This window comes from Brassica rapa, chromosome A02 (genome assembly GCF_000309985.2).
Source record: "Brassica rapa cultivar Chiifu-401-42 chromosome A02, CAAS_Brap_v3.01, whole genome shotgun sequence".
Taxonomy (NCBI): Eukaryota; Viridiplantae; Streptophyta; class Magnoliopsida; order Brassicales; family Brassicaceae; genus Brassica; species Brassica rapa.
In genome coordinates, this window is record NC_024796.2 from 21189826 (window position 1) to 21212784 (window position 22959).

A 22959-nucleotide genomic window follows, 5' to 3' on the forward strand; every position below is an offset into this window, starting at 1 on the left:
TTTTTTTAAAATGAAGTTTATCCCGCGCAAAGTGTATCTATATACGGTATTTATGTGTTTCATGTCGATATGGCAAATTTAAAGTATGCTTATACATTGCATCGGGTCCAAATCTGATACCCTTAATCAGACCGGGTTATAATATTAAAGTTCTCAGGACCATTGATAACAAAACTAATACAGACGGTTGAAGCAATATATAATTATGATTTATTATTTAACGGTTGAAGCTTTGGTCGTATTTGAATGGGTTTATTAAATATACAATATATTTTCCTTGCTCATCAATTCAGCATCCAAAGTTTGTATCCTAATTAATGTCAAGTTAGATAAGGAAGATTGATGAATGTTGTGATGTTAATATGAGAAATCAAAAGTACAACTTTCCGTATGAGAGGTAGAAAATCTTAAGGGGATTATTGTGCCTTCGTAAGCAAGCGTGTATCTTAAAAATAAGTTAAATCTAATCTATTAAAACAGAAGTATATTATAGAAATAACCCTGAGTTTTTCACTATATTTACCAACCCATGCCACTGAGTTAATTTTTCCTTTTTAAAATAACCTAAATCAGAATAAAATCAAGCCGTCGAGCCACTATGTTTTGATCTATTAAATACAAACTTATATTGTACACATAAATTTCGTGGAAGCTAATAACTACTTTCCATATATTCACTTTTCGAAATTACTCCTAAATATGCTTACACTTTTCTAACGTGAATCAATATAAGGAATATGCTCAGTAAAATTTTCAACATTGCAATATTTTAACCTCAAATTACGGTACAAATAAAATATTACCATATCATTAGTTAAATTTCAAAATATCTAAACAAGATTTTAGGAATGTTGCAAAAAATATCGCAGATATACCCTACCTATAATCTTTCCATATCTAACTATTAAATTCAAAAATAAGAGTTAACCGTTTTTTTCAAAAAAAATAAAAATGAGAGTTAACCTACATCGTTTCACCATGTCAATATATACAGTATAACTTCTTTAAATTAATAATCTATAAATTAATATACACTAAAAATCTCTATAAAATAATATAATGTTATAGTCACAAATTGAATTTTTGGTTCAATTAGTATATCGATAAATTAATATCTCTATAAATTAACAAAAAAATTATAGTTTTGGTATAGTCCCAACATTATTAATTTATAGAGATTTTACTGTATAGCTATTCCAGTTACGTACTTCCCATTCATAATCTGAAATCGCAAAATAATGTCGCTTACTAAAAATTTACACCTCTTAACGATGTTAAACCCTACAAGACTTGATGGGAGTACACATGAAGTTACTTCATTCGTGAAATCAGAACACCGGTTGGGAGAGAGTCTCTTGAGTGCATTCTTGAAATCAGAACACCGGTTATGGGGAGAGTCTCTTTTGAAAGAAATATCCTAATATTCCTCAACATAAATTTTTTAAAAAATCTTAAAATATATAGATAGTTATATAAATCTCTCTATTAAGTGGGTTTACATATTATTTAAGCCTAAACTATTTAATATTTTTTTCAATCATTTATCATTCTCAAATTACAAGCCAAAATAAGTAATCCTCTTAAAACCTAATTTATTAGTGTAGATGATTATTTTAAATATTAAAAAAAATAAAATAAAATTTCTACATACTAATTATGTAGTGATAATAATTTAAAATTTAACTATACATGAAAGTACCAAATTTATTAATATAGAAATTATTGATACAAATAATATTCCAAATGTAATATATTCTCTGATCCAAAACTCCATCTTAAAACTAATATAATCCCCTATATATTATTTGAGAAGCATTACAACATTTTTTTGTAGCCACATGTCATCACTAGAATGATTCTTAGAATCCTTAGAGAAATATGTTAGTCCATCTAAATATATAATAAATTTTTTATTAAACTAACCATAAATACATTATTAATGTGCTTCATTATTTCCATAAATAAAATTACGGAATTACCTAATATGGCTAAAGTATATATGATAATTAATGACTTTGAATAATAACGATTTGATAAAAATAAGTGTATGTTATATTATATTTGTTTAATTTTAAACTATTAAAATAAATTAAACAATCATAGTAACCATTTAATAAAAATTAAAAAAATTCTTTATATGTTGTATTTTGAATTTTTAAAAAAGAATATAAATTAGTACAACCATTAAAAGTTTCACATTCAAATTTTGTGATCTATGCTTTAAACTTTTTGTTATGACATGATACAAATAATTAAAAAATCATATAAGTTGAAAGTGTCATTTAATAAGTATTAAAAATAATATATATATAAAAATATATATGTATATGCATATTAAATTATATGTCATATAAGAAAATAAATTAATATCTTAATTTTGAAATTTACTTTTAACAAAAAAAAATTTGAAAAAATATTGACAAATTAATTTTTAAAAATATTATAAATTACATAAACTATTAATCCCACAGTGAAAATTTTGTTATCAGTAATTTAAATTTTTTGCTATAATAGATACAAATGATAAAAAAAAAACATGAGCAAAAAGCATCATTTAATAAATATTAATATTAAAATATACTATATATATGTTACTATCATTTAAATTTAATTATATACCATATCAAATAAAAAAAAATATTCTTTTGGATTAATAAAATTTATTTATATGTTCGCACCAACTTAATTATATAGGTAATAATTACTGACTTTTTAATTATTCAATATATATTTATTGTTTCATAATAGGTTAGAAACATATAATATATAAAATAATATATATATATATAATGTTCATCCCGCGCAAGGCGCGGGTCTTAACCTAGTTAGGCTTGAAAGAACTGATCGAACTTGGTTAAGATGACAATTTTACTAATGTTAGTAGCTAGTTGTCTACAAACAAATTTTCTGTTTATAATGTTAGACAAGAATATATACAATATAAGAAAATTTGTGCTATGCAATATGTTTTTATAACTAGATCGCAGTATAGCGATAATACTCGAACTGGAGAAATGCGCAAGTCCGTAAGACTTTGATCAATGGTTATGGATATGCAAATGATCAAAAATGGTAATCATTATAAGAATACAGTCTCGAGAGAGAAGACGTGGCAGCACGAAACAGCTCAGATACACGTGAAAGACATGCGGACGCGACGAACGTGCCGTGTTCTCATCATGTTTCGCCCGTGACGGTTGTACGGGTGCATGCAGAGGCAGAGCGAGAAAATTTTTCTACCGAGATCGGAACGAAAAAACAAAAAAAATAATTTATAAACTACAAAAAATTACAAATATACTCTAGGCACACTCCCTTTTTGTTGAATGTAAGAATTAATTCAAACAAAAAAAACGTTCGTACAATGACTCATTCTTGGTTTAGAGTGCTCTGTGTTTTTAATGTTTTCAAGAAAAAAACATAGAAACAATGAATAAAAACTGACCTCTATCTTTATCTCTAAAATCTTCTCAAACTAAATCATACGACTATAGCATTTTCACTCTACGCACACTCATAGCTTGAAATTTGTTTATGACTGTTTTATCAGCTAAAAAAATATAGAAAACCAACCTAAACTTTAAATAGAAATAATTACTCCCTCCGTTTCTAAAAGATCGATGTTATAGTTTTTCACGCTTATTAAAAAAACATCTAAAATTATATTTTTCAATACATTGTTTTTCTTAATTAACTATTCCCAATAACTTTTAATCAATGAAATTTTATTAAACACAATTATATTTTTTGAAAAGTACAATTTTTTATTAATTAATGTCTTGCAAATGTAAAAAATATATTTTTTTGAAACAAATTTTTTTTCTAAAAAATGGATCTATAAAGAACAGAAGGAGTATAGAGCACCAGTTGAGAGTTCGCCATCGTCTTGTGTTCCCGATGAAGAGGAACAAATTTTCTTTTCTTTTTTTTAAGTTTACTTATTTTATAATGTTTCTATATTGTAAATTAGTTGGACCTAATACAATTTGGGCTTAAACTAACATATTACTAAAGTTTAAAATAACAAGAAGTGTTTAGGGATTTTATATTTTTGCGTAAGTATAGAAAAATGAAGTTAAAACTAATAAAAATCCAAAGTTTCTATGATAAAAAGTATAATTATTTTAGTTGTATTATTAAATTTTATCTTCGGTATTTAGAAATTAATTATAAGGGATCAAAATTATTTTTTTAGTGGGGTTAATACAAATTCTGCTTAAAACAAAACAATTTTTTTTTTAAGTAGAGCTGTAGAGGGGTCAACTGATCCCTATTCTTATGCTGCCTCCGCTCCTGGGTGCATGCTACAAATAGTGCATGCTGGTTCAGTCCCTTTGGAAGTTCATTCCATATTTTTTAAAGTAAAATATAATATGTTAAATCAACCTTCGTACAGAAAATTAGAAAACAACCAACCACCGAACCGCCGATGAAACAGGGAAAACTAGGTTACAGAGAGAACCAAAACAAGCCAAAACAAATAACAATCTAGAGCAGAAAAAGAATAAAGAACATGGGTAAGAAGACAAAGGAGGCAGAGCATCCACCTCCGTTGAAGACCGGCGGCAGCAAATCGGATTGTCCACCACATCACTAAGGTGGAGTGTCCAAGCCAGTCGAAAGATTCTTCCATGGTATATCGTCAGAGCATAGCCACTACAGAGTCGTCACCGTGGCCACAGAACACTGGAATCGCAAGATAGCCAACACCCAAACCCTAATCCACCGTCGATTGCGAAAGGCAAAACCATCTCACAGGTCCGAGCCTCCACATGCACCTCGTTCTACACTCCGTTCAAGAGGGAAGCAACACCGAACAAGAATCGAAACCGAGAGAATCGCTCATTAGTCAGATCCGCCACAAAAAACCTCCTCTCAACATATCAGAAACAAACCGTAGAGATCCGAGTAGCTGACTTACAGTTTCCGGCTGCTCCAGCGTCCTCTAGTAGAGCCACCACCTTCAACAGACGAATCACCAGAATCCTCGAGGCACTCGTAGGGATCCTCAGAAGCAAAAGAAAACACCATCAAACGTCACAGAATATCGTTATTCCGTCAGTAAACTCAGTTGCCGAGCAAAGGGGGTGGGTGGGAAACCTTCACACGGTCTGACGAGGTCGTCGGCCGGAAAAGCCCCACCCGACATATATCTGAAAGTGAAGTTTGAGAGAGAAAAAAGATAGGTGCATATGCCACAGCCGCTCAAAAGCAATCTCTTGTGGATTTAGTTTTCACATACGAATTTGTAACTTATACCACAAAATATTATTTCATTATTAGTTAATCTTAATTTTGATCTAGTACAAGCATTTAACCTAAAAAGAAACACTAAAACTAAATAAGTGCATAGTCATGCGAGTACTTATTGATATATAATAATAAAACTATACGTACTTATTCAGATGATCTAACATAATTTTAAGTTATAATTAAATTTGCATGAATTTTTAAAATTTTAAATATCTTTATTAAGTTAATATGTATAAAAGGAGATTTTTCTTTAATAAGTAAAAACTTTAAAAAAATTAGCAATATTGAGACTATTATATTTTATAAATTTATATTAATTAAATTCATATATTTTATGTAATATTAAAATAATTGGTTTCACATTTTATTGATTACATTATGAATTCTATTTTCATTTAATTATTATTAGATATTTTGTTTATAAGAAAAATGTACCACATAATGTAAATGTGTGTTTATATGTAATAGGATAATATAATATTAATTTAGTTGAAGTGTTAGAAATATTAGAGATAGTTCCCTTGTGAATAAAATATATAATGAAAAGCTTTATTTTATATTTACATAAACCTTCTATCAACGAATTGTTCATTTATTATTTTCATGAAATTATATATCACAAAAGATTTTATTTTTTTCGTTTATCATATAGAAAAGTATCATATTATCAGATAAACTCAACACTAATAAAACTCATTAATTTATCATATTTATTAATTTATCGAGTATTAGTTTAATTATAATTTTTACTGTATATGGTTTAGATATTTAGACTAGTTTAATACAAAAAGCTGCTGAATAAAATATTTGCAGTCACTAAAAACATTATCCAAGGTACCCAAAATTTTATGAATAATCATGCCAAGAAGTATTACAAAATTTTAAGTGAGAGGAACTTCTAAATGTTTCTGTGTGTTTTTTACCTTTTCTTTTCAAGTGTTGATGGTGAGGTTTCAAGTGCAAGATATGTCTACATTAGGTTTCTTTTTTATTTCAAAATTAGATATGTGTTTAGAATTATAACATCTAAATTGAATAGAAAATACATGTTCTTGTGAGAAATTATCTGGGGTAAACCAAATGAGAGAAGTGTTGATTTATTTTTGTCATCGACATACCTACTCAACTAAGACTCTGCAAACCACCTTGGTAACTCTGCGTCTATGTGAACGAGGAAAGACGGTTATTTCCGAGTACGGCATGCCAGGCTGTCCGCCCTTTGTGTTCTACGTTCAAGGAACATGTATATTATATGACTTTGTAATATATTATTTTAAATTGGTGAAGATGGTTTTAGAACCAGAAGAATAGCATGCTTTTGCAATACATTTCGAAGACATAAAACACCGAAGGAGAGCTTTAGTGACCTGGAGATCATTCATGTTCCTTGAATAAAGAATAGAAAGGGCGGACAGTCTTCCATACAGTGCCATAAATGAGTCATCCTACGTCGTTCATATGGATACATAGTTACCAGTTTGGTTTACAGAGTTTTAATCGAGTATGTTTAAATTAATGAAAAAATTGTATTTTTAGTTAAACATTTAATTTTGGATATAAGAATTTGTATTGATATAATTAATCATTCTGTATGTATTCCTTCAAATTAGCGATATTCATTTTATTTGTTTGGTTTTTCACCTTAGATGTATAAGTATATTCTCAAAAAAATTAATAATTTGATATAATTTGATTTACAAAAATATAACTAGAAAAAAATAAAGTGATGATGGTTTGAAGTTGTATAAAGAAACATAATCAATAAAATTTGAAAGCTCATTTAAAAAATAATTCTAATATTTTGTAAACTCCAAGTAATTTTTACATTCTATTTTTTAAAAATAAACTGAAAATTATTTAAGTAATCTTAATGTAAGATTCAGAGTGGTTTGGGTATCATTATTATGGATATATTAGGTTGTACAAATACAAATAAAATATAATAACAAAAAAAAAGTGACAATGGTTTGAAGTTGTATAAAGAAACATAACCGATAAAATTTGAAAGCTCATTCAAAAAAAATAATTAAAATATTTTGTAGATTCTAAGTAATTTCTAGATTATATTTTTTTTAACTAAAAATAATTTAAAAGCATATTATTATGAATATGTATTCTTCATTCAAGGAATATGAATGATCTGCAGGTCACTAATGTCTTCGAAATTCACTGCAAAAGCATTTTATTCTTCTGGTTTTAAAATCATCTTCACCAACTTAAAATAATATGTTACAAAGTCATATAAAACTGTTGAAGATTCTTCATAGTTTCCATTGCCCATGTGAAAGCTTCTAATTCCGAATGTAAAGATGAAAGGCCAGCCCTTGTTTTTCATACTCCCATGAGCCCCTCAAAACCCTCCAAAATATTATACAAACCTTGTCCCGAAAAAGTGTCATTCTCCTTCTATGAGCCGTCCGTAAAGCACCATCTCCCTAATATATGAGGTGAAGTTGTATCCTACAACCTATTTGGTTGTGGATCTTGTTGTGATACCTTTGTTTGGGACTTAGTTCCAAGATGTTGATTTTTTTCTGTCAAGTGTTAAGGTATATATCCCTTGGATACACATTGTTATGATTTTTCAAAAGTGTTAAGGTATATATCCCTTGGATACACATTATTTATAGTAGTGTTATATACATATAAATTACATAACGATTGAAAAATATGTATTATTAAAAAAATATGTGAGATTAACCAATTGTTACAATTTAGTTCTTTTGTATAAGTTTCATATGTGCATGAGGTTTCAAAAAAATTATTGTTGTTATATTTATCTATCTAACTTTTAACTGGCCAACACATTAGTTTATTTTTACTATTTGATTCCTAAAACAACATAGATTAAATTATACACAATTTTTATTAAATATATTTACAAACCTAAGAAAATAATCAAATTAAACTTAAATAACAAAATTAATTAACTTTTTAGTCTATGGAATAAAAATATTATGGTTGAATCGGAGAATTAAATGTTATCTAATATATCTAAATAATAACCACAGATGAAATATTATATAGTAAAATAATATGTCTATCTAAATTAACCAAATGGTATTTAAAATAAATAAGCCATATAAATTATAAAATAATTTAAAATCAAAGTTAAATATTAACAAATTATTATAATTTTTTTGCTTTGTAAATATTTATATCGTTGTAATGAATATCAAACGAGTATAAATTTGTCTATTATATTTAAATAAATAATTGATAGTTAAACTGCAGGCATAGAGGTAGCCTATAATATATTTGAGGCATGGTACATTTCTTCTATCTTTGCATCTTTATTTTTATAAAATCTGTCGGTCCTGCTACTATCACTTTCATCTTATGATTTTTTTTTCTAACTTTCATATTATCATTTTCCACCGAGATCCACTCCATGCCCTATTAAAATAATCTGGTAAAGAAAAAGGAGAAAATAACAATTATCCTTTTATCTTAATAAATATGGCAGCAGCAGCTTAACAGATATCAAGATGCTCATAAACCTACACACATATATATATATGTATATACATATATGAGCTGATACATAAGGAGTGGTACATGTTAAGACTAAAGCCAGATGTATAAGTGGAGAACCCAATATATCTTTATCTTTGTTTTTTTCCCTTCCCATTCAAACTTAACTTGCAGATTTCTTAGTATTTTTTATATTTCTCGCCTATATATTACCCTTTTGTCTCCTTCTCCTTCTCTCTCTCAACTATATTCAAAACCAACTTTTAATTTCTCTTACAAGAAGAAGACATGACAGATGAATCTCTCATCAATCCTCCTCCTGTTAAGAAGAAAAGAAATCTGCCTGAAAATCCTGGTAACTATTTTAGTTTATACTTAATGCTAAGCTTGATCATCACCTATAAAGAAAACCCTATATAGAATCCTTTTTTAACTCACCCCCCCCCCCCTTATATATTAATTACTTTCCTTGTGTATCTTTGATTATTGGATATTTGGATAGCTTAAAAGGTTTTTCTAAATTTAATTTGAACACTTTTTGTGATCTATAGAGTTCTTCTCTTATTTGGAAACTGTATTTGGTTTCGATGAGAATATATTTAAAGCAAAAGAAAAAAGAACATTAAATTTGACTAACATGATCCAATACAAAATATTTTTTTTCTTGTTTCCGATTTGACCTAATGGAACAAAAAAATCTTAATAATCTACATAGATCCAGAAGCTGAAGTCATAGCTTTGTCTCCTAAGACCTTGATGGCTACGAACCGTTCCTATGCGAGGTATGTGGCAACGGTTTCCAAAGAGACCAAAACTTACAGCTACATACAGCTTCATCGTAGAGGACACAATCTTCCGTCGAAGCTAAAGCAGAGGACAAGCAAAGAAGTGAGGAAGCGTGTCTATGTTTGCCCGGAGCAGACTTGTGTCCACCATCACTCCTCTAGAGCTCTGGGAGATCTCACCGGAATCAAAAAGCATTTCTGCAGGAAACATAGCGAGAAGAAGTGGAAGTGCGAGAAATGTGCCAAGAGATACGCTGTTCTTTCAGATTACAAAGCTCATTCTAAGACATGTGGTACTAGAGAGTACCGTTGCGACTGTGGGACCATTTTCTCCAGATAAGTTCAAAGCTTTACAAAGATAGCTTTAGAGTCCGTGGCCAACGTACAGACATTGGGTGGGGCACTTGCTCACCAAAAACCTTTTAAGTTAGTGTAAATTTGTCAAGATTTTTATTAAGACTCCTGTTAAAATTCAAAATTGTAAAGATATTTAGTAGTGTCTTATAGTTTTGCCACAGATAAGAATAATTTCTTGCTCCGCCACTGTTTATAATGTCTACATCTTCTTCTTTGTCAATATATATGGGTTGATTCAGTTTTTAAGTTAGTTTTGTCACTTTCTATGCGTTTTTGTTTGTCTTGTTGAAGTGGGTAAAGTTTATTGCATGGGAAATGTTTTACTGTGTGATGACTTTGACAAAAAGGGTACAAAATAACATTTCATCTTTTTTTATAATAACTCAATTTGCGTCAGTATTTTATAACACATTATACTTTATTTGACGAAATTTGATAACTAGATTTGAAATTTTTCTTCTCCACATACAAAAAATGGTAATCAATAATTTATAATCTGTACAAACTGCATTTGAGTATTTTATAAATTAAAACTGTAATATATATATATGGCTTTCTATATCTATATATATTATCAGCGTCAAAAGAAATGTTGATCAAGAAGTTAATTTTGGCTGAAACAGGCGAAACAGTTTCATCACTCATAGAGCTTTCTGCGACGCCTTAGCGGAAGAAACCGCCAAAATAAACGCAGCTTCTCACCTCAACGGTTTAGCCGCCACCGCCAGAACCGCAGGAACTATTCTCAACGATCAATATCTTATGCGAACCTAATATAAAAAAACACAAAATACATATCCGAAATTAATGATTCTACCATTTTATGTCATTGGATCTATTTTAAATGAGTAGAAGATAAAAATCTGCAAAACAAATATAAAATAGTAAAAAAGATATGAGACAAAAAGATGAGAAATTGATCTAAAATTTTGTTGTTTTCAAGTTCAAAGAGACTAGGAGTTTCCTGCACCGTGTGCAGCTATAATAATTTTAATACAATATTAATTTATTTTAAACAAAATTAGTTTACATGTAGGCATTATTTTATTTTACTTTTATATTTTGTAGTCTTGTTTCTTTTATTTTTCATAAATATTTTGATTTGATTTAATTTAAATATGTCTCTGATTACTTAGTCTTAAATATATTTTAATTTAAATGTAAAAATTCTAAGAAATTTTGAATTTTCGTTTTAGTTAAAATCTGTTAAAATGGTAAAAAGTAATATGATAATTAACCTATTCAATTAATAATTTTAAATAAAATTTAATCCTTTAACTATCAACAAAGTATTATTTGATTAGTATTGCTTTAGTTTTTTATTTGTTAATGTACACTTAGAGTAATTTTGATTATATATTTATACATAATATGATACATAATTTTATGTAAAAAGAGTTGTAATTATATTTAGTTTTTTTTTTACTTTGATATATATTATTTATGGTGATATATGAGTATTAGTTATTAACTTATATTTACAAAGTGTTTCCAAAAATAAATATTTATATAGATAGTTTAATTAATAATGATAAAAGTATTGCCAAAAATAAGTGTTTATAAAAAAATAATTGTACATCTCATAATTACGTTGATTTCATGTCATATTTTGTAAACGATATGTTATTTTTTTTATTAAGAATGAATGTGGCGACGAGACATGTACAAATTACTTTGAAAATAATGTTTAGGGGAATGGAGAGAGGTTAAATATTTTTAGAATGGGAAATATTACATTTTGTTGCAACCATTTGAGAATAAGAAAGAGAAGATGTAAATTTTCTTTATATAAGGAGACAAAAAATTCAATTGGATTAAATATTCTTGATTCGAAATTCTAACATAAAGTGCACAAGAAAACTTCCCAATAAGTCTTCTAAACCATAAATTTACTATTTGTCCGAGAAGATTTCCTAAGAAGTCTTTTAATGCATTATATGTTAGAAGACTTCATTAATCATAAGATAACATTATAAAGTGTTTAATATATACAAAACAAAATACATATATGTCAAATCATATGTAGTTACTCTTTTATGCAAGAAGAGTGATCTTACTTGTAATATCTCTCGAGCTTCATTGGGTACCACGATTGCGGCACCGCTTCTCTGAATGATGTCTCAAGTCGGAAGACACCTGGATGGCTGGATTCATGACTTTGATGATCTAGTAAGGATCTTTTCAGTTGATTCTGATTTAACCTGCTTGGAAGTCTTAGTGTTTTCAAACACTTTTCAGAGGACAAGGTCACCAAGCTAAAGTGTTCTATTGTTCAAATGACTTTCGGCGAGATTATGTATCCAAAGAAGATCTTGCTTGTCACTCCTCTATTTCATCCAAAGTGTCCATCATCATTTTCTTGTTAAGGGCAATAATTAAGGCATCTTTGATCGACGAAGACTAGGAACATTGACCTCGGCCGAAATCATTGCTTCCACACCGTATGTTAATGAAAACAACATCTTTCCTTTTGCACCTATTGGTGTAGTTCTGTGTGACCAGAGAACACTTTCTAACTCAAAGTGTGGTCGTCGGTTTGATCCCACAAACGGTGTCAATTGTTTAATTTGAATTCATTGTGTTTGAGATGAAAGTACAAATTCGATGATGTTTATTTGAAAGACGTTTATTGAGAGATTAAAGATATATTACAAGATAAAAGATAGCAAAATCGTACAAGAGTAAGAACTCGACAAGAACAGTACTGCTATGAAAACCTATGACTTCTATGTGATTGTGAATGTCTCTTTTTATTTATACTCGACTTCTTCTTTTTTCTCTATAAGTCGGCTTATCCTCTTTGACCACCTCTCCTTTAAATGGCTAAATTCGATCTAGTTAACGCGCTTATCAAGTAATCCATTTCAAACCATTGATGGTCCAATAAACCGGAACCCAAGCTTCTGTGTATGTAGTGATGTGTAGCTTGGACCGGTCTAAGTTAGGTTAACCCAATTTTATAAGAACCAGTATAAAATAAAGCGTGATTTTTAGTCAGATTTGTAGTTTGCCGCCTAAAACACAAAGGACAATAATAATATAAATATGGGTGCTGTAACTGATAAAATATTGTCCAAACTCTTAACCAGCTAAAACGTTATTAGATCTCAAAATCTTGAATAAATATGTTTTGTGTTTACATATGCATTTGATTTACCCCAATATTTTTTTTTTATCAAACAGGCACCGTTCGTGGGCCTTACGCACTCTTGGACCGGCTTGTTAAGTTCTTTTTGTGTTATCTTTATTACAACTCTTCTTTGTCCATGTTTAACCTTTTAAACAAAAAAAAAACATGTTTAACCTAGAGCTTACTCAAGATAAACTACAACAAGAAAAACTAAATTTTAGATAGTCAAGATAGATTATTCTTTAACTCTTCTCTGTCAAACATGTAGAACTGTAGAGTCTACTAAAGATAAATTATAACAAATACCAAAGTATTTTGGTAAAATAGATAGTCGAATAAACGATAACTAGGTGTCTTGCCTGAATATACGGGCTTAATCGCTTTACAAATATTTATTAGTTTATTTTTTATTAATTCAAAAACCATCATAATAACTTATTATTTATATTTTCAAAAAATTAAATCTAACATATATATGACAAAAATCTAATTAAGTATATATTTTAATTAAAATTTATCAAGGATAACATTGACTTTAACTACTTAATTTATTATAATTGTTTTATATTTTATTTTTAAATTTTATAATTGAAAAATATGTTTTAACATAACAACACAATATATAAGAATTATCTTTTTTTTTAAAAGTTAATATTATTAATAAAAATTTGTTTTTGATTATATAATTAATAATATATAAAATTCATTAAGGGTAGTATAGATATTAACCGCTCTAACTTTCAACGTGAGAGCTCCATTGCTAAAAGTTATTTCGCAAATAATAGTATAGATGGGTCCAAAGTCATCTTTTGATCTTATTCTTTTCGGGAAATACCTTTTGTCCCGATGTGACTGGAAATACAAGAAAACCTATTTTTTATGCTATATCTTCGGTTGGTTCAATAAGTTTTTTTTTTTTACGTCAAATGGTCATTCTATTACTCAAGCTTGAGGTGGTCTGGGTAACCAGACCGGATTAGAACAACCAATAAAAAATAACTCCCTATGTTAACTAAGTTTAATGGTTGGTTCAATAAGTTTAATGGTGGTTAACTAGTTATTATTATATACTTCTTCAAACCTTTGTTCCATATATACTATTCATAGTTTTCTGATTCTAGCCATCCCATATATATTAATAAAGGAACATTAAAAAAATTATAACCTTAAGTTTGTAATAACTACAGAAAAATTTTACTGAGTTGTCACTTAATTAAGATGCCAATTTACTTTATGTGACAACTTTACAATCAATTGAAAAAAATATTGGTCCAAAATCAAGTATGGATTCACTAGGGGCATTATATAAATAAACTCTACTTATAAGAACCATATATTATAACATGAGCATAAAAAGATTGTATACTGGATATGGTTTATGTTTAATTAACTAAACACGAGCAGAAGAAGATTGTATACTCGACATGGATTATTATTATTGTTATCTAAATTATACTTAGAAGAACCGTATGTAATAACACGCTCTTTCTTCCATTTTTTTAGACTTTTGAAGATTACAAGAAAAAAATTTAAAGTAGACTTTTTGTGTAAGGGACAAGCATATGTTAAGAACTATATAGAAAATTTTTAAAGTAGAATTAAGTCTAAACATATGCAATATACAAACATTTGTATATGATCACGTTGTGAGAAGTTGTTTGTTTATGTAACACGGACGTTGTGGCAATATTGTTTATTGCATAATGTTTGTTTATTGCATATGTTTAGACTTAATTATCTACTAAAGTTGCAACAAAACTATTGGAAGCCATGATATATAGGGGATAAACTTCTGTATATTTTGTTTTCGAGGTGGTCCGGTTTTTGTATTGTTGATGTTGGTTTGATGTGGAAATTGTTTTTTAATTGAACCGAGCGAAATTGAAACAAAAATGTGGTAGGGATAAAATAAATTAATGAAAGTATCAAGTTGGAATATTTCCTTACTCTTGCGTTTGTTATATTTTCCTTATTAAAAAGAAACAATTAAAGATTATTAACTTAAAACTCTTATGATTAAATATCAATATAATTGCCTTGATATACAATATCGGTAATATGAAATTAAGGAAAATCTCTATTTAAAATGCAAAAACTTTGTCACCAAGGCAAGAATTGATAATATTTATTTGGGAATTAAGTAAAAAATATAATAAGTGCAATTCGTAGTAGTTAATAGGGGATATAAACGATCTTAACCTAATATCAAAATCTTTGTGAACAATTTGTATCACTACTACGATTTAGTATATTGCTAATCTTTTTTCTTTTCATCTTATGAATTTATAATAACTAATTTATTTAACAATTATTTTTAGTAGTTAAATATAATAGAAAACATTCTATTTAAAAATAAGAGTAGTATTTAATAAATTTTATTTTTAATCATACAAAATTAAGTTGACAAAATGTTATAAAACATAAATGTAGTTTAAGTTTGTTTGGTATAAAATTAAATAAACCAAAAAACCGACAGTATATAAACCGAATCAAACCAAGATAAATATGATTTTAATATGGTATCTAATTTTTGAAAACTAAAATATTGAACAACCAAACCGAGACCAAATCAAAATTTAATAAAACAAAAACTGACAATATATAAACTGAACCAAACTAAAACAGATATGATTTTAATATGGAATCTGATTTTTATAAACTAAAATATTCAAAAAACTGAACCGAGACAAGATCAAAATCTAGTTTGAACAATCCTACTCTGAATATATTATTTTTATGCATGTCTTTCTACGTAGAGCGTGGATCTCATCCTAGTTAATAAAATTACGTTTGAGGTAAATAATCCTTTTTAGATAGAGTTGAATTGTTGAGTTAGAGTACTCAGTGGTATATTCTTTTATTGAACTCAGTGGTATATTAACTAGTTTATTATTAAAATTGTGAATTTGACAGTGCTACATTATTGCTAGTCGTGTTAAGAAAAGATAATAAAAGCAAGAAAAAATCACTGTTTGGAGAGGGGATAATAGTGGGACTGAGAACGACATCGTGGATATGTCTCTCGTTGAACTTACAGACAAAGAACTGCTCGCCTCTCATGACAAAGAAGAAAGACAAAACCATCTTCTCCACATATCACACCAGTTTCTTGATTTTTTTTTTTTGCTTCTAAAAATATCATCTCAATCATATAACGGAGACAAATATTTCAATCATGTAATATAAATTAAATATATTATCCTATATACCACCATTTTTTTTTTAAAGAAACAACTCTTACAAGTTTAAGCTGCTGTCTTACTTTTAAAGAAAAGATGGTGTCTTATATGTAATTTAGGACTTTATTTTAAACATTGAAAGACATATTTTGAAATTTTTCTCTTCGTATTGTCTAAATGCTTATTGAAACAATTATTGTACTCCTGAAGTAAGCTAAAAGGTGATATTTCTTATAGTTTATATGACACTTGTTTTTTAATGATTTGTTTTCCAAAGATGTAACAAATGAAGTTTCTCTTTCGGGGAAAATTGCCCCGCTTTTATAATCCTCAGATAAATTTAATTTAATCTAAGTTGCATAATCTTTTTTACCAATTTACCAATGAAGCATAATTATTCAAAGAACAAGATAAATAAAAAATGGAAAATAATCATTGTCCTCTCAACTCAAAAGTTGCTTTGAGTTTGAATTATTTTTATATAGTCTGGACAACTAATATTTTTAGTATCATAATTTAAAAAGCAATCACAAAATTTAGATAAATAGTATCTAGAAAAAAATTAGTATGAGTATGTCAAAATAGACGCATGGGCGGTATTGCATGGTACAATGTATTTGAAACAAGGATCGGAAATGGACATTTTCAGATTTCATCTGACATGTTTTCATTACATATTTGATATTAGAAGTGCATATTCAGTATAGGAATGTACAAACTTGTTGAACACATCTAGCCTACATTTTTGTTTTCGCGAATAATTTATATATATTGCATCTCCCAGTGCTTTTAAAATGCCCGACCATGCTTAATAAGTACAGCAACGAAATTGTTATTTTTTAGTATCAAGTTTCTGATTCGCAGAAAACTTGTAAATTGCAGTTGATTTAAGAAACAAAAAGAAGATAAAACAAAATAAAAACAAGAAAGACACACGGTGTGAGGAGTTCTCTTTCTTTTTTGCTTTATGTTGATTCAATTTCACCGGTTTGGCTTGTCAGACCTGTAGGAGTCTCTAGTTAATTTTTGTTTGATGTTGTAAAAAAAAAAAAAAAAACAAAACAAAACAAGAAAGAACAATGCGACCACTAGATTTGCTGAAGGTGCGACCACTAGATCTTCTGAAGTAAACAAAAGAATTATCTTACAAAAAGGTAAATAGATAAGGATTAAATTAAAGAGAAAAATATATAAAACGAGATATGTTTTTAAGAATCTATTCCTTATAAATTCGTTAGAGAATCTTCTTGGAAAGAAACGAGCTATGTTACGTGGAAACGAAAGCATTTACCCGGAAAAAAAACCGTCTGTAAGCATAGAAATCACTTTAAAAAAAATAAGAAGATGGTACGTATTAGAAGCATATAATAATTAATTTTAACATTTTATAACCAATTGTAGTTGTGAATTTTGCGTTTTGAGTTGTTTTTCAAATTTTTTGTATTGTTATAGGGTTAGAGTTGTGATGATGAACTGTGTATGCATTATTGTTCTCCACTTATGAAGTACTAAACTGTGTTAATAATGTGATTGATATAGTTCGTGTTATTGTTTGTTGTGTCACTGAGACTTATTGTTTGTTTATCTTTTTTAATTTGTTTTTCGTATTATTGAGAGTACATAAATTATATTAAAGTTGTTGAAAATACCTTTTGTTTCTGGATATTTTTTCTCCAATTTAGTTGTGCAAGTTTTGTGTATTAAGTAATAAGTTTTATTATCCTTATTATGTTTCTTATATGTTTTTATTTTATTTTTAAACTTGTTGCTCTTACCAGACTTCAATGCATAAAGATATAGTATTAGTTTTAATATTTGTATATTTATTCTCTGTATTTCATTACTATTAAATTTTATATTTTATATTTATTTGTGACATTGTATGTTTTTTTTTAAAACGGAAGCATGATTCCAAAAATCGTAAGCTATCTTTAAATAGAATATTTTAGAAGAATTCTGAAAGCGAGATTCTGTAAGCTTTTACAAGGTTCTGATTCTGATTCCGGTTCCAACGAGGAAAGCGAACATCCGATGAAGCTTCCGTGCAACCTAGGAAGGGAGTCAAAATTATTTCTTTATGCCAAATTAATTTTTTTTCTCAGCCGAGGTTGTACTAAATTATGACCAATTTTTCTGTACCTTCCTGTGTGCCGCAAAGCCCTTCGTTTTCTGATTGTAGTCCTTCCTGTGGCTGGCACTCCTTGCCCGCGCAGGAGGATTCCTAGTTTCTTTCATCCTACATATAGATTCTCTGAGTACTTTTTTTGGTCCTCGAAGTTTGTATCTCCCCGGGAAGTTACAAGTTTCAGTTATGTCATGTTAGTCCAGTCACGACAAGCAGCTCCGTTGATGCTGGCCAGTCAAATCTAGTGGTGATTCTTTTTGTTGATCGCGACGAAATCCGTTTGCACGTGGTCCAGCAGTGCTTTTCATGTTACCAGGAGGACCTTCAAATGGTTGAATTTTGTATGGAACTAGAGTTTTCGTGTGTTTCTAGGCGGGTACATTTTTCTTTATGGTCTTGTTGGTGTGCTCCTTATTGTGGTGTTTGGTTGGCAGGGGAGTTTTTATTTCCAGTATCATAGTTGTTTCAGTTCTGGTTTGGAGAGTTGGGCCGGTTGTGCATCTACAACCAAATTTGAAATCGTGGATCTTTTAACGGTGTGGATAGCTGCTTAGTGAAATATAGTTATTTCGACGACAACATTTCTAATATTTCTTCAACTATTGCCATATTTCTGTTCTTTGCTATGCAAGACTTGAGTAGTGTTTGGGTTCTAGTCATATTTCTGTTCTCTTTTTCCAATATCCAATTTGTCTGCACCTTATTTTTGCCTTCATGTTGACATTCATGGTGTAATTCTGTGAGACCCCTCACCTCTTATCTAGAGAACAGTGTGTCACCAAAAATATTTCATAACACAATAGCCCATATACACAACTCCACTCACCATAAACCAAATAAAAATCTGAATAAAAAGCTCAGTAGCACCAATCCATCCAAATATCATGTACTCGTCTGTCTCACCTCAAATGGTAAAGAAAGAAATATGACTAGAAGATATGAGATGTTAAACCCGAAGTACATGCATAACACTCCGAATAAATATAATTTAATTCTAACATATGACAAACACGACACTTTTAGTACCCAAAAAACAAACAAGATCCCTAGTTACAGGGTCGCACACCCCCAAATAGAGGTCTCCTCCTATAAGAGGATTCTTGTATGGGACTAGTGCCCATACACACCGCCCGGAGACGCTTATCAATATCAACAGGTCGACTCAAGCTGCCTCGTAACAAACCACAACACATACACTCTAGCTATAGAAGTATGTCTCTCTGTATCCGACTAACATTCTCATAACTCTTAATAAACAACTACTATTATTCACTAGTTTTAAATGAAACAATAAAAATTGAACCATCTAAACTTATATATTCGGTTTAAGTAAAAAACCTAAATAAATATCAATCAGACTCCAAACAGACACCAGATCGACTAAATTCACAGAGACGAAATATATTAGAACTAAACTATATTTATTCAAAGTCCTAGGCCGCATACATGAAATAACGAGAATAGTCATCACCTTAGCCGAGCTCGGAGATAAAGAAATCAACCAAGAACCAAAACAGGTTGACTTGTGAAACAAGGAAACGTCTTAGTATAATTATGCCTTCCGTCTTGGTTTAAGAAAATGGCACATCCGGACCAATCGGAGCATAAAACATTATTACACAAAAGAAATAGGTGATTAGATTATGGTGTATACTTTATAGAAACTTACATAAGAATCAAGTACATAGGTATACAATCCTAACCTTGGATGGGGATCACAATGGAGTTGACTATCGGTGATGACGGCTACTTGAACAATGGCAACATGGATCTCCGGAGACATGGGATGTACCTCCGGTGACTCTCGGCTCATGGCGGCGCGAATCAGTGGTTGACGGTGGTTGCTGATGATGAGACGGTGGCGCCGGCTTATGGTCACGTTTTCTCTCCGTCTCGTAACGTAGCCAACCAGCACCAATATCACAAGGCTTTGATATGGTGATTACATCTGTGTTCTTCGGTGGAGATTGATTCATAGAGATGGAAAGCCATGAACGATAGCGAAGAGATACGGTGGCTAGACTCGGCACTGATCAACCCAACGGTGGTGATGCGTCAACAATGGCGGAGCTCCTCTTAAACCAACTCCGGTTAACAAAAACCGGGACGTTACAAATTCCTCTGTCATGTTCCGTTTAGAATTTGGGAATTGGTCTTTATGGCCTTAGTTGCAGCAACGGTGAAGACAGTCACTTGGATTTTCTTGTCGTGGTTACTTCCTTCTAGTTTTGGAATTTTATTTTCTATACAAATGTCATCAATAGGAAGAGTTTCGTTCTTCTATTCAGAAAATGTGTTTTTGTTTTGGCACTTCTCTGCTGTCGTGGACCTTTTACCATATGTCTGTTGATTATTCCTGCTTGTTCAAGATTTGTTTTACGCTGGTTTTTATTCCCCTGGCTCGGTTTCCGGAATATACAGTAATTTCGCCGACATCGTTTCCTTCTTTTCACTTTATAAATCTTTAATCATTCCCTATATATTAATTTTGGAACATTACAACGTATTTTTGTATTCACATGTTATCAAGAAAATAATTCTTAAAATTCCAAAAAAAAATAAGTTAGTTCATATAAATATATATTTTACTTTTTATTAAACTAAATATCAAACTGATTAGTAGTGTACAAAATAATATTATTTCTTTACTTAGATAAAAGCTACAAAATTACCTAATATGATTAACATATATATGATAATTAATAATTATGAATAATACATATTTGATAACAATTTTTCTATCCGCTCTATTTTGTGTTTAATTTTATATTATTAAAAAATTAAACAATCACATTAAACATATAATAAAAATTAGATTTTTTCTTATACATTATATTTTGAATTTTGTAAAGCGACTATAAATTACTAAAAATGGTAAAATTCTCACATTGAAAATTTTGTGATCAATAGTTTAACTTTTTTGTTCAAACAAGATACAAATTATCATAAATTTGTATGAATCTGAAGTCTCATTAATAGAATTCATATTATTAATATTAATATCATTTAAATTAAATTATATACTATATAAAAATATAAAAAAATGTTAATTCGAAAATTTGTAGTGAAAAATTATTGAGATCTTAATATTTTAATTTTGAAATTTGTATTGAAAAATATCACATTAAAAATTTGTGATTAACGATTTCAATTTTTGTTACAGCAAATATACAAATTTTAATAAAACCATATGAGTAGGAAGTGCCAATAATAAATATTTATATTAAATATATGCTATATATATGTCAATATCATTAAAGTTTAATTATATACCATATAAAGTAAATAAAACGATTGCTTCAATTTATTTACCAAAAACTGATTGTAAATTAACAAAAAGTGTTGGTTTTGATTTATGTGTGTACTCTAATGTATATACTTTTATGTATACAAATTATTTTTTAAGTAGGTGGTTTCTAATATTTTATTTTATTCTGACAATCCAATAAATACACTTTTTCAAATCGAAGTGATTTTTAATATTGCAAGCACTATATATAGTTTAGTCTTTATTTTTATTCCTAAAAATTTTTGTATGAAATATCATGACAAGTTTCAATTACCTCATTTTGAGTTTGTTCGAAGAATGGGAGATTTGATCATTCGTCTAATAATTGTTTCTTCTTAATATCCTTTCTAGCTATTATAATTGTAAGAATAAGAGATCTGAAATATTTATTATAAGTTTTGGTTTATCATTTAATAAATCAACCAGTTCCTAGTTTATACATAGGTTACATATATTAGAATGCTAAAGTATTATATTTTTTTTTAATTATACTCTTACGTAACTAAACCTCAAAAGCGTAGTTTAATGAAATAAGTAATTTGTTTTGTTGTTCTATAATTAGATTATATTTAGACCGAACTGGTGAATATATACTAGACAAACATTTATATTTCGAGCCTGCACTCATATTCTATAACAATTTAATATATTAGATTTGAACACTAACCTGTGAATAGAGTCTGCCGGTGATTTTTTCCAAAATTTTGATTCTTAGATATGTATCTCGAGTGAAACTAATTTTTACAGATGTCCATCTTTTTAAATTGACACTTATGTAATTCACCAAATTTATAGAATACGTTAAAAAAAACTAAACTCATACCAATGAAACATAATTGAGAACGAAAGCATAGTTATATAAAGATAGAAAATAAAATCACTTATGGATAGTCAATAGTGAATAAATCAAGAGCATAAAACTTATTTCCCTTTTTTTGTTTTATAATCAATGTTTCCTATCTGGTTTTTGTGATTTGTGTCAGCCGCAAAACTTAATTTTTTTTTGTGTATATGAAATCTTAAAAATATTTAAAATGAGCTGTAATATATTAACTAATAAACAATAATGATACATTTAAAAGACCAACATTTGTATTTGTTATTTTATAATTTAAAGATTGTAGTGTTTCAAAATGATAGTATAAAAAATCTAGTATGGGTAGTATAATTCTAGATAAATAAAAAAGATTGTACTAAATTATTATGAATCCACAAATTGTGTTGCGATTCCTTTTTATTATTTTATGGAATCCCATTAGATTTATCAAAAAATCACAATCGTCTTCATATTATCGACCTCTACGGCAAAGATCCGAACTATAAAATCTTTTTTTTTTTTGTTAAATGGGGTTGGTAATCCAATGTGA

The 22959-nt window shown here is 28.7% G+C and overlaps 1 long non-coding RNA gene and 1 pseudogene across 1 annotated transcript; one reads left to right on the plus strand and one right to left on the minus strand.

Annotated features, from left to right (window-relative positions):
- Window positions 1–2683: 2683 nt before the first annotated feature.
- Window positions 2684–18884, plus strand: LOC103848858 (annotated as a pseudogene).
- On the minus strand, window positions 17921–22271 carry LOC103848859. Its single transcript, XR_629267.3, has 2 exons — window positions 20007–22271; window positions 17921–19868 (listed from the first exon to the last, which is right to left on the minus strand). It is a non-coding gene; the product is annotated as an uncharacterized LOC103848859 (long non-coding RNA).
- Between the last annotated feature and the right edge of the window lie 688 nt (window positions 22272–22959).